We start from the raw sequence: 11,115 nt of genomic DNA on the forward strand, positions 1-11,115 counted from the left end.
CCCCCTCTCCTCTCCCCCTCCCCCTCCACCTCCTCCCCCTCCCCCTCCATCACCCACCCCTCCCCCCCTCTCCCCCTCCACCCCTCCACCACCCCTCCACCCTCCCCCTCCCCCTCCACCACCATCTTCCCCCCTCCCCCTCTCCCCCTCCCCCTCCACCACCTCCCCCCCTCCCCCTCTCCCCCTCCCCTCCACCACCACTCCCCCTCCCCCTCTTCCCCCCCCCACCACCACCTCCCCCCTCCCCCTCTCCCCTCCCCCTCCACCACCACCTCCCCCCTCCCCCTTCATCTCCCCCTCCCCCCTCCCCCATCCCCTCTCTCACCTTTCTCTCTCCCACCCCCTCTCTCACTCCCTCTCTTCTCTCTCACTCCCTCTCCTCTCTCTCCCCCTCACTCTCTCCCCCACCCCCTCTCTCACTCCCTCTCTCTTCTCTCCCCACCCCCTCTCTCACACCCTCTCTCGTCTCTCTCCCCTTACCCCTCCCCCTTACCTCGCCCCCTCTCTCTGCGCAAACACCCACCCCCTTTCTCTCTCCCACCCCCTCTCTCTCTTGGCGCCCCCTCTCTCTGCGACCCTCCCCACCCCACTCCCCACTCCACCCCCCCGCCCGCGCCACCCCGCGGCGGCGCTCCGCAGAGCCCGCCGGCCCCGCACCCCCCAGCCCGTGCCACCCCCGCCGCCGCCCCCGCCCCCAGCCCGCGCCACCCCGCGACGGCGCTCCGCAGAGCCGCCGCCGCCCCCGCGCCCCCCCGCCCACCCACCCCGCCCCCTCTCCTCTCTCACCCCTCGCCCTCCCTCGCCCCGCGCCCCGCCCGCACCCACCTCGCCCCCTCCTCTCTCACGCCCCGTCCTCCCCCGCCCCGCGCCCCCGCCCGCACCCACCCCGCCCCCCTCTCCCCTCTCTGCGACCCCCCACCCCGCCCGCGGCGGCGCGCACCGCGCCACCCCCGCCGCAGCCCAGCGCCTCCCCGCGGCGGCGCGCACCGCGCCACCCCCGCCGCCACCCCCACCCGCAGCCCCGCGCCGCCCCCCGCTCGCAACGTCGCGCCCCCCCGCGTGCCACCCCCCGCACCGCCCTCGCACGCCCCCGCCACCCCCCGCCAATTTCCCCCCGCCCTCCCCAACCCCTTACCCGCTCGCCCCCCCCGTCCTCCCCCGCGCAACCCCCCCCTCACCCCCGCGCAACCCCCCCTTCCCCCCCCCGCGCCCACCCCCCCCCCGGCGCCGCCGTCGGGCAGCCCCCACACTAAAAAAAAAAAAACTAAACCTAACCTAAAATTAACTCTAGGATTAGTTTAACCATAGTTAGGTTAGTACTAACTACAATTAGGTTAGGTTAGTTAACCCTAGGTTAGTTAGTTAACCTCAGTTCCATTAGTCACGTAGGTTAGGTTAGTAGTAATTGTAGTTAGGTTAGTTTAGTTACCCTCAGTTAGTTAGACTAAGTTCGGTTAGCTTATCCTCAGTTAGGTTAGACTAACTCTTTCGTTAGAATCTAACTACAGTTAGTTAATCTCCCAGTTACAGTAACTGGGAGAACCTCGGTTGGTTAGTCTAACTAGAGTCACTTGGTTTCACCCCTCGGTTGGACTTTAAGTCCATTCACACCACCATTAGGACCCCCAAAACGCCCAATTTAACCCTCCTTTAACCCCTCGAAACTCATCCGTTTGGGACCCAAATTGAACCCCGTTTGAACCCAGCTTTCACACACGGAAACACCACGTTACGGGGTATTTTCCAGCCCATTGTACACCATTTCGGCATCCCTAGCACACGTTCATTCGCGCCCCCGTGTGGGTCTCATTTTGCATTACTTCACTCGTATTTTCACGCCGCGACCTCCGATTAACGATCCGTCTGCACCGGCACATTTTCCTACACACGTAGGACAATCCTAGGCACATTAATAACACGACGGTCCCTACACAAACTAACATCACTCTAACTCTCCTAACGACACCACCTCCACACCCGCCCTTGGGGTAGCGATACCCTTGGCAAATCACGCACCATCTGCATGCAGTTACGTTCTGGCCAACGACTTCGACTCCAACGCTCGCCCCAACGCCTCGCCCAATCCGCAACTAACTCCACTGCAACAACCGCCCCCGCCAATCCTCAACCCCGAATTCCCCCTGAGATTCAACAACTCCCTTTAACTCCTCCACGCCCCAACATGGCTGGCCGCCGTCCTGAGCATGATGGGGACATCGAGCTCGATGCCGAGGCTGACAACTTCTTCAATCGACGAAATCACAACAATTCAGAGCCGACGCCCCTTGGGAAAACTGGAACTTCCCAAATATAATGGTAGGGGAGACCCTGCTCGCTTCCTCCAGCATTTTGATGCCGCATGTCGAGCAGGTGGTGATCAATCCATGAAACCAAAGTGGCTTGGTTTCCAATGGCATTAACTGATGAGGCGTCAGAATGGTACCTCGACCTTCTCGTGGAAGAACGTGCCACATGGGACCTACTTCAAACCGAATTCAAACGTCGCTTTCAACGGAGAGGCTACAAGATGATCCCGCTCTCCACCAACTCAGCAAGATCGAACAAGGCCGGAGGGAAGATGTACGCACATACTTGGGAAAGATGAAGAGATTGATTGCCAAATGTGACCCACGCCCAGATGCAAAGTACCTCACGGCATGGTTCATAGCAGGACTCAGAAAGAAAATCCGCAAGGATATGGAAAAGATAAGTAGCTATGAAACATTCAGTGCTGCTCATGCGGCAGCCATTGACATCGAAGATGGCATGACAGATTCAAACACTAGCAGTGATGATGCCAGATCAAATACACGAGATAAACGCTCGAAAAAAGGTAAATCAAAGGACACTGCCGAAACATCCAATGAAGATCGCCTCGAGGCCATGACCTTGAAGCTGAAAGAAGATATGATGCAGGCCATGGATCAAAAACTTCACTTGTCTCAGTCGCCAACTCAAACATATCCACGGCGAGAAAATGTCTGGTGCCCACACTGCTTGGCAAATCATACAGCAAATGAATGCCCAGTCCTAAGAGCAAGAATCACTGCACAAGCAAATCCACCGCCACGGTTGTGGTGCCATATCTGTGTCGTCGGCGGCCATGATGAGACCAGTTGCATCTTCAACATCCGCCTCGACCACCACAATACCAAGCGGCACCCATGCCAGTATACAGGCAACCGGCACACAAGCACCACCAGCTCCGAGCTTAAATCCTGTTCCCGTTCGGACACAAGTCCCACAACTACTCAGGAATCCGACTCCACGACCGTATCCAAGAGCACCTAATCCAACTCCTCAGGCAGTTCCCATACATCAATTACAAGCCGAGGAAGTAGACTCGCTATTTGAGTATGAAGCAGAGTACCCAGTGTACTATGTAGAAGGTGCAGAGGGTCTAATACCAGTCTATGCAAATCAAGTGCGGCCCAACACATTTCGAGCACCAATCAAGTGTTACGGTTGTGGAGAAAATCATAGGATCGCAGAGTGCCCTCATCGTGGTAGCCCCGCTACTTTCCAACCACTTTGCAGAGATTGTGGCATAGGACATGCCTGTATGGATTGTCCCATGAAAAATAAGGTCCCAGAACAAACAAAGGTTAAGCCTGACGTCCCCATCGGCATCATTGGGGTGGACCATCAAAGTCTGGGCCCGGCAAGTCTAAGGTCACAGCCTATCAATGTAATTACATGCCAACAGAAAGAGGCCACGAAGGACCCTATCATTCCAATCCAACCGAAGCGACTTCTGAGAAAGAAAGCACAAGTGCCTCCACCTCCGCCAAGCAATGAGCAGCCGAGCTCATCCACATCCACTCCCGAGCCTCGAATACAAGAAGCTCCATTCCCGAATGCAGAGGTGGAGAAGACTCGTTTTCAGGTACTTCAGCAATGGGTCCAGAATGAACAAGCTCAATTTGAGGCTCAGAAACAAGCTCAAGACCCAATCCATGACTTGGCCCCACAAAGTATTGATACTGTACTTGAGCCTTTGTTCCAACAACAGACTCCACAACAGAATGTACCGCCACGTCAACTTGAAGGAGCTGCACTCTCTAGCATCCTTAGTTGCCCTGTGTCAATTCCCATCGGAATCCTCTTACGAAATTGCCCCAATCTCTGGGAGAGTTTCAAAGGATGGATTGAACTCGCAAATCCCCCTCCACCTATGAACGACATTGAAGATATCCCTGTGCGGATGGGTGAGAGAGATGACATACGCAACATCACTGTGCCTTTAATCCACAAAGCATCTAATGAAGTCCAAGCCATAGTGGATGGTGGAGCAGGTGTCAATGTCCTATCAAAGGAGCTTTACGAAGAATGGGGTCTCCCACCAATGCAAAAGGCTAATTTCAACATACGCCTTGCCGATGATTCACGGGCTAAACCCTTGGGAGTAGTGAATGGCGTGTCCACAAAGATCGCAGGAGTCCGCTTTTCCCTTCAATTCACAATCTTGGATCTCCCCAAAAAATCCTATCAAATCTTACTGGGACGTCCTTGGTTACGGGAAGCATCAGTCCTCCATGACTGGGGAACTAATAGATTGACAATCCAAAATCGAGACACTGCAGTCAGGGTGAATGTGGAGACAGGAGCTATTAAACCAATTGTTCCTAGAGCATTGGATGACACATCTTCCACGACACTCTCGAGCAAATCAGCTCCCTTGCGACAGCATGCCATAGCAGGTGACTCACAAAGCAATGTCAATAACTGGATACAAACATTGGCAACCATCGACAACTGCCATTCATTAGACCCCATCTTCTCACAGATAGATGTTAACGCACTACAGGTCGATCCTCCACCGACACATGAAGAACCAATCGATCTAGAGATGCCATTCTTTATGGCTGACCTCGAATGGGATAATGAACCTGAAGAAGGTAACCATATCAATGATGACTCAGCTTTTCCTTGGGACCTTGAAACAGAGGCTGCGAATGCTGCGATTGAAGATCAAATCTTTGATAATGACCTAGCCATTCTGCATGCCCTAATGGCAGTTGAGCTCCCAAAAGTTGAACCTCCACAGTTGCATAACAGCAGACGATCCCGCAAGAAAGCTGCAGGAGGAAATCGTAGAAGAGCCAAGGCCGAGCACTTCAATGAATTCGAACGAGTCCAAACACGGATTGTGGAATTGTATCTTGCAAAGGCAGTCCCCTCAAAATCAAAACCACCACCTCTTGAATGGTCCCCTGAGGGACTGGAAGGAGTATGTGCAGCACATGAACCTTTACTTGGAAACACCTTACCAGTGGAAAAGATACCCCACAGTTCCCAACGTAAGAAGTTTCGGAAATATAAGCCACATGTGCGGATGAAGCTCGATCAAGAGACTTCAGAAAAAGAAAGAACCGAAGAGCCTAACCAATTAATAAATGCAACTATGCCACCCAGTACACATGACACATGTCAGGCTAGTTCAACCCCACAGAGGCCGATCTTCGAGAAGTGCCGGAATACTTTAAGAATTATACAAGTGGCAGTGCACCAATAGCAATGCCAAGACCAATCAGAGAATCTGAAGTTCAAGAAACCGATAGCATTGGAGAAACTCCAATCTATGAGGGACCGGCAAAAACACGCAGAATAAACCTCGCCCTTGAAGGGGAGGAAGAAAAATTGGTTTTCATTGGGAAACAGCTCCGTCAAGAAGATGAAATCAAACTCAAAGACCTCCTAATGGAATACCGTGACTGCCTAGCATGGTCATACAAAGAGATGAAAGGAATTTCACCAGAAGTGGCAGTTCACACGATCCCTATAAGGGAAGGTGCTCGCCCTAAGGTATGTGGACCTTATCGCACAAATCCTAAATATGGCACCATGGTTTATGACGAGCTGGAAAAACTCCTAGATGCCGGATTCATCTACGAGATCGAGCACACTGATTGGGTTTCCCCCATTGTCATTGTACCTAAACGCAACAAGAAGCTCAGAATATGCGTAAACTTGAAAAATGTGAATGCCGCCACAATTAGGGATCACTACCCCCTACCCTTAACAGAAACAGTGTTGGAAAAGGTGGCAGGATCTGAAATATATACCTTCTTGGATGGCTTCAGTGGCTATAACCAAGTGCAAATTGCTCCTCAAGACCAATCAAAAACAGCATTTGCTATAGAATGGGGTATTTTTGCATATAGAGTCATGCCATTCGGCCTTTGTAATGCTCCAGCCACGTTCCAGCGAGTCATGTTCACAGCTTTGTTTTTTTTTTTGAATAAGTTTTTACAGGTGTTCTTGGATGATTTGTGCATCCATTCAACCAAACAGGACCACTTCAAATGTCTGGAAGAAGTGCTAATCAAATGCAGGGAGTATGGCATCTCCCTAAATCCAACAAAATGCCAGTTCATGGTCACCCACGGAGTTGTTTTGTGACACATCGTCTCTCAACATGGGATTGCAACTGACATGGACAAAATCAAGATCATCATGGAATTGCCTCCTCCTACAAATTCCAAAGGTGTACAGGTCTTTATGGGACATGCTGGCTATTATAGAAGATTTATATTGCGGTATGCCATGATAGCTAGACCACTTTACAAATTATTAGTGGAGTTCTTATGGACCGAAGAGTGCGACTAAGCCTTTGAGCTTTTAAAGTGGCGCCTAATCACAGCACCCATCCTTATATCTCCCAATTGGGATATTGATTTTCATGTTCATACTGATGGATCCCAGTATGCAATTGGGAGTGTGCTTTGTCAACCTGGTGAACATAAGAAGGACTACCCCGTCTACTTTGCCAGTCGACAACTCAATGATGCAGAGATCAACTATACAACCACAGAAAGAGAAGCCCTAGCAATGGTGTATAGTGTCAAGAAATTTCGGCACTATCTACTCGCAAATGATTTTGTCTTCTACACCGACCATCAAGCCTTGCTTTATCTTGTGAACCATCCGTGTACCACAGGAAGAATCACCAGATGGCTCCTCTTGCTGCAAGAATTCAACTTCAAAATCGTGGTCCGCAAAGGTGTCCAACACTACATTGCCGATCACATGTCTCGAGCCAAGACAGGAGAAAAAGCCATTGGAGTAGAAGACGATTTACCAGATGCCACACTATTTCAAATAGATGCTGTTCCAGAATGGTGTGGAGATATCATTGGGTACTTGATGGCAGGAAGACCACCCCCTGACATGAAAGCAGTAGATGCCAGAAAATTGATTCTAAAAGCTGTACCCTATCAACTCATTGCAGGACAACTATACAAGATGGGCAAGGACCAAATATTACGAAGATGTGTAATGCCTCATCAGATCCTGCCAATCCTGAGTGAAGTTCATGAAGGCATTGCAGGAGGACACTTCCAAGGGGAAGCCACAGCAAGAAAAGTTCTCCTCGCAGGCTACTGGTGGCCAACACTGTGGGCAGATGCCTATGAATATGTAAAAGGCTGTGATGTATGCCAACGGACTATTAAACCACAACACAAAGACTTCAATCCCCTAACAACAGTTGTTGCACAACAACCATTTGAAAAATGGGGGATTGGCTATGTGGGTCCCATACATCCAGCAGCAAAAGGAACACAGGCACGCTACATCATTGTGGCCACTGATTACTTTACAAAATGGGCTGAAGCTAAAGCAGTCAGAAAGGCAGATGCCAAAAGCACAGCAAGATTCTTATACGAACATGTGATCACCCGATTCGGATGCCCCCTTGAAATTGTGTCGGATAGAGGCACACATTTTGTCAATGAGGTAATCCAAGAACTCTTGTCTAGCTTCATGGTCATCCATAGAAAAAGCACACCTTACTACCCCCAAGGGAATGGACTAGCAGAATCCACAAACAAAATCATATGCAATATCCTCACCAAGGTAGTAGAACCACAACGTTCTGATTGGGCAGAGAAATTGAATGCAGCCTTATGGGCATACAGAACCACATTCAAGGTCAGTACAGGGAACACACCTTTTCAATTGGTGTACGGCCTTGAAGCCGTGGTTCCACTCGAATTTGTAATACCAAGTCTACGCATCGCAATACAGGAACGCATGGGTGATCATGAGTCCTTGAAAGAGAGGCTCTGCCAGTTGGAAAAGCATACAGAGACAAGACTAGTCGCTTATCATGCCATGACAACAGAAAAACGTCGAAGAAAGGCATGGTTTGACACGAATCTGAAAGCTAAAGACATCAAGGAAGGCGACTTAGTCCTGTTATACAATGCTAAGGTACACAAGGGAAAACTGAAGTATCTGGGTCAAGGATCCTACCGAGTACGAAAAATGAATCCCATCGGAGCTGTGCTACTTGAGACACTAGATGGAGTCCAATTCAACACAACAATAAACGGGAGTCGACTGAAGCGCTACTACATCAACACGCGAGCCATCCCCGACAAAAACGAAGATTTGGGAAACCAAGTCTTCCTTAGTTAAGATTAGATTGTATTACGAGCACTCACTTGCATATGTACGTCTTCGCACATATAGGTAGCCTCAATCGATTTTACCTAGAGCTCAGAAGTGATGATGAGTTCTAGCTGCCCTATGAAAATCCCAGCAAAAAAAGCATATAGTTAGTCCCTACTTAGCTACTAGGTCACGTGCACTCACACGCTTTCGCTTAGACACATAGATGATTGCATGAATAATTGCCCCACACACTTTTATTCCACACTCTCAAAGGATGTATCAAAAAAAAAAAAAAAAAGGATCTCTCTCCCACACACACACAGAAAGGTAATACAGGCATGCCAATCAATGATCAATGGTACACTACATGTACATGGATGCAGGTACAGAAATGATGCTGCCACTAAAGAGGATGCGCAGAAAGAGCCCACCACCTCAACCACGAGACCCCCTCCAGAGTTCGCAGCCATCTACATCCTCTCAACCACGGAGACCACAGGCGTTCATGGTCCAAAGCGATAGCTCCGAAGAATTATGTGGTTTGACAAAAGTAATATATTTAACAAGGCCTTGCAAATGAGTCTAGCATCCATTGAGTTCCCCTGGCCACATGATGGTATCACTCACCATTGCAATTGTGTTATTTCAATTCCATGCCAACAACCCTCCATCATTCCTTCAACGCCCATGATTGGCAAGTGGCCATACAAAGGGTTCCTAAATGAATTCAACCTTTGAAACATTGCTCAACAAAGTGGCAAGTTGAATGGTATGATTTGTGCCCTTTGAGAATGTAGTCATGTGCAAGTCCCATACTAGCACATCCTCTACATTTGAAAATGCAAGTGAAAACATGATTTCAAGTGAAGATGTGATTTCATGTGATAAGAACATTAGGAATGTGTGCTCATCCAAAACAAGAAACTTAAGCACCTGAGCACTTAAGCTACATGCCTTTATTATGTTAGTTGTTTTATCTCACAAGAAGTATCCTAACCACACACGTAACTGCAATGCACTCAAATGATTATTCAATGACAACATCACGTGTACTATCAATAAAATTATATCTTTGACTTGACATGTACATATAAAGTGGTGGGTTTACGTATGTTCGAACCAAAGAAATCATAGCCTACTTATTAATTCTAGGGCTTTGTTTTAGTTACCATGCTTTAGTGCTTGGGGTAAATTCCAATCATAATGTTTTGTTGAAATTGATGTAGACAACTTATTGTGAGGGTGGCTTTGTAGATTTGAGAAGTTCATTATCATTTCAAGGTGAGGAATTCATCATCCATAAGTTCACATGAGAATAAAGAAAGCACATGATTAAACTTTTATATTGCTATAGCAAATCTTGTGTGGGCGAATGTGTCATCTTGATTATAATAAATCCCCTAGGACTATATTCTCCATATAAAGTGACTTAAGTGAAAATATACCATAGCTAAAAATAATTTATGGTCATCACATAAGCCAAGGTCATGTAATATCACAGAAACCATTTGCCATCAAGGGTGTGATGTGTGTGCAGCAACCTATCCTCGCAGGTGCACAAATCAGCACATAAAAATGCTTATTAATGTACTCTATTACAATAAGGACTACACTTTTATTACTAAAAGATAGAGAAAAATGTCATTCCAAAACGGAGTATACTTAAGAGTGCTTCATGACCACTTAATAGTGACTTAGGACCACTTAACAATACTTTTTAACCACATAGAAGCACTTAGTAGTACTTCTGGACCACTTAGAAGCACTAAGTAGTACTTCTGGACCACATAATAATACTTTAGAACTATTTATAAGTACTATAAAACCACTTAATACTGGATCAAGAATACTGAATAGTGCTTTAGGACCACTTAAAAGTACTTTTGTAGCACTAAGAAGAAGAATATTGAATAGCACTTTAGGACCATTTACAAGTACTTCTATACCACTTAATAGTACTTCTGGACCGCTTAATAGTACTTTAACACCATCTAATAGTATTGCAAAACCACTAAGTAGAACTTCTAGACCTCTAAAAGGACTAAAGAACCATTTATAAGTACTTTAGGACCCCTAAGAACCATCCATCTATATTTTTCCACATAGGAGGCGCAACCATCCATCTACATTATTAAAAGATAGAGCACAAGTAGATACAAAAATACAAAAAAACGTCATTCCAAAGTGGAGTATACTTAAGAGTGCTTCATAACCACATAATAGTGACTCAAGACTGCTTAACAATACTTTTAGACCACATAGAAGCGCTTAGTAGTGCTTTTGGACCACTTAGAAGCACTTAATAGTACTTCTGGACCACTTAATAATACTTTAGAACTATTTATAAGTACTGCAAAGCCACTTAATACTAGTTCAAGAACACTGAATAGTGCTTCAAGACCACTTAAAAGTACTTTTGTAGCTCAATTACAAAAGAATATTGAATAGCACTTTAGGACCACTTACAAGTACTTTTGTACCACTTAATAGTACTTTTGGACCACTTAATAGTACTTCAACACCATTTAATAGTACTACAGAACCACTAAGTACAACTTTTGGACTAATCAAAGGACTAAAGAACCAGTTATAAGTACAGGTGGACCCATCCATCTACATTTTTCCACATAGGAGGCACAACCATTCATCTACATTACTAAAAGATAGAGCACAAGTAGATGCACAAAGACAAATTTTGCATTCCAAAGGGAGATTACA

This window comes from Dipteris shenzhenensis, chromosome 30 (genome assembly GCF_047967505.1).
Source record: "Dipteris shenzhenensis isolate YYH24624 ecotype China chromosome 30, Dip_SZ_1.0, whole genome shotgun sequence".
Lineage (NCBI taxonomy): Eukaryota > Viridiplantae > Streptophyta > Polypodiopsida > Gleicheniales > Dipteridaceae > Dipteris > Dipteris shenzhenensis.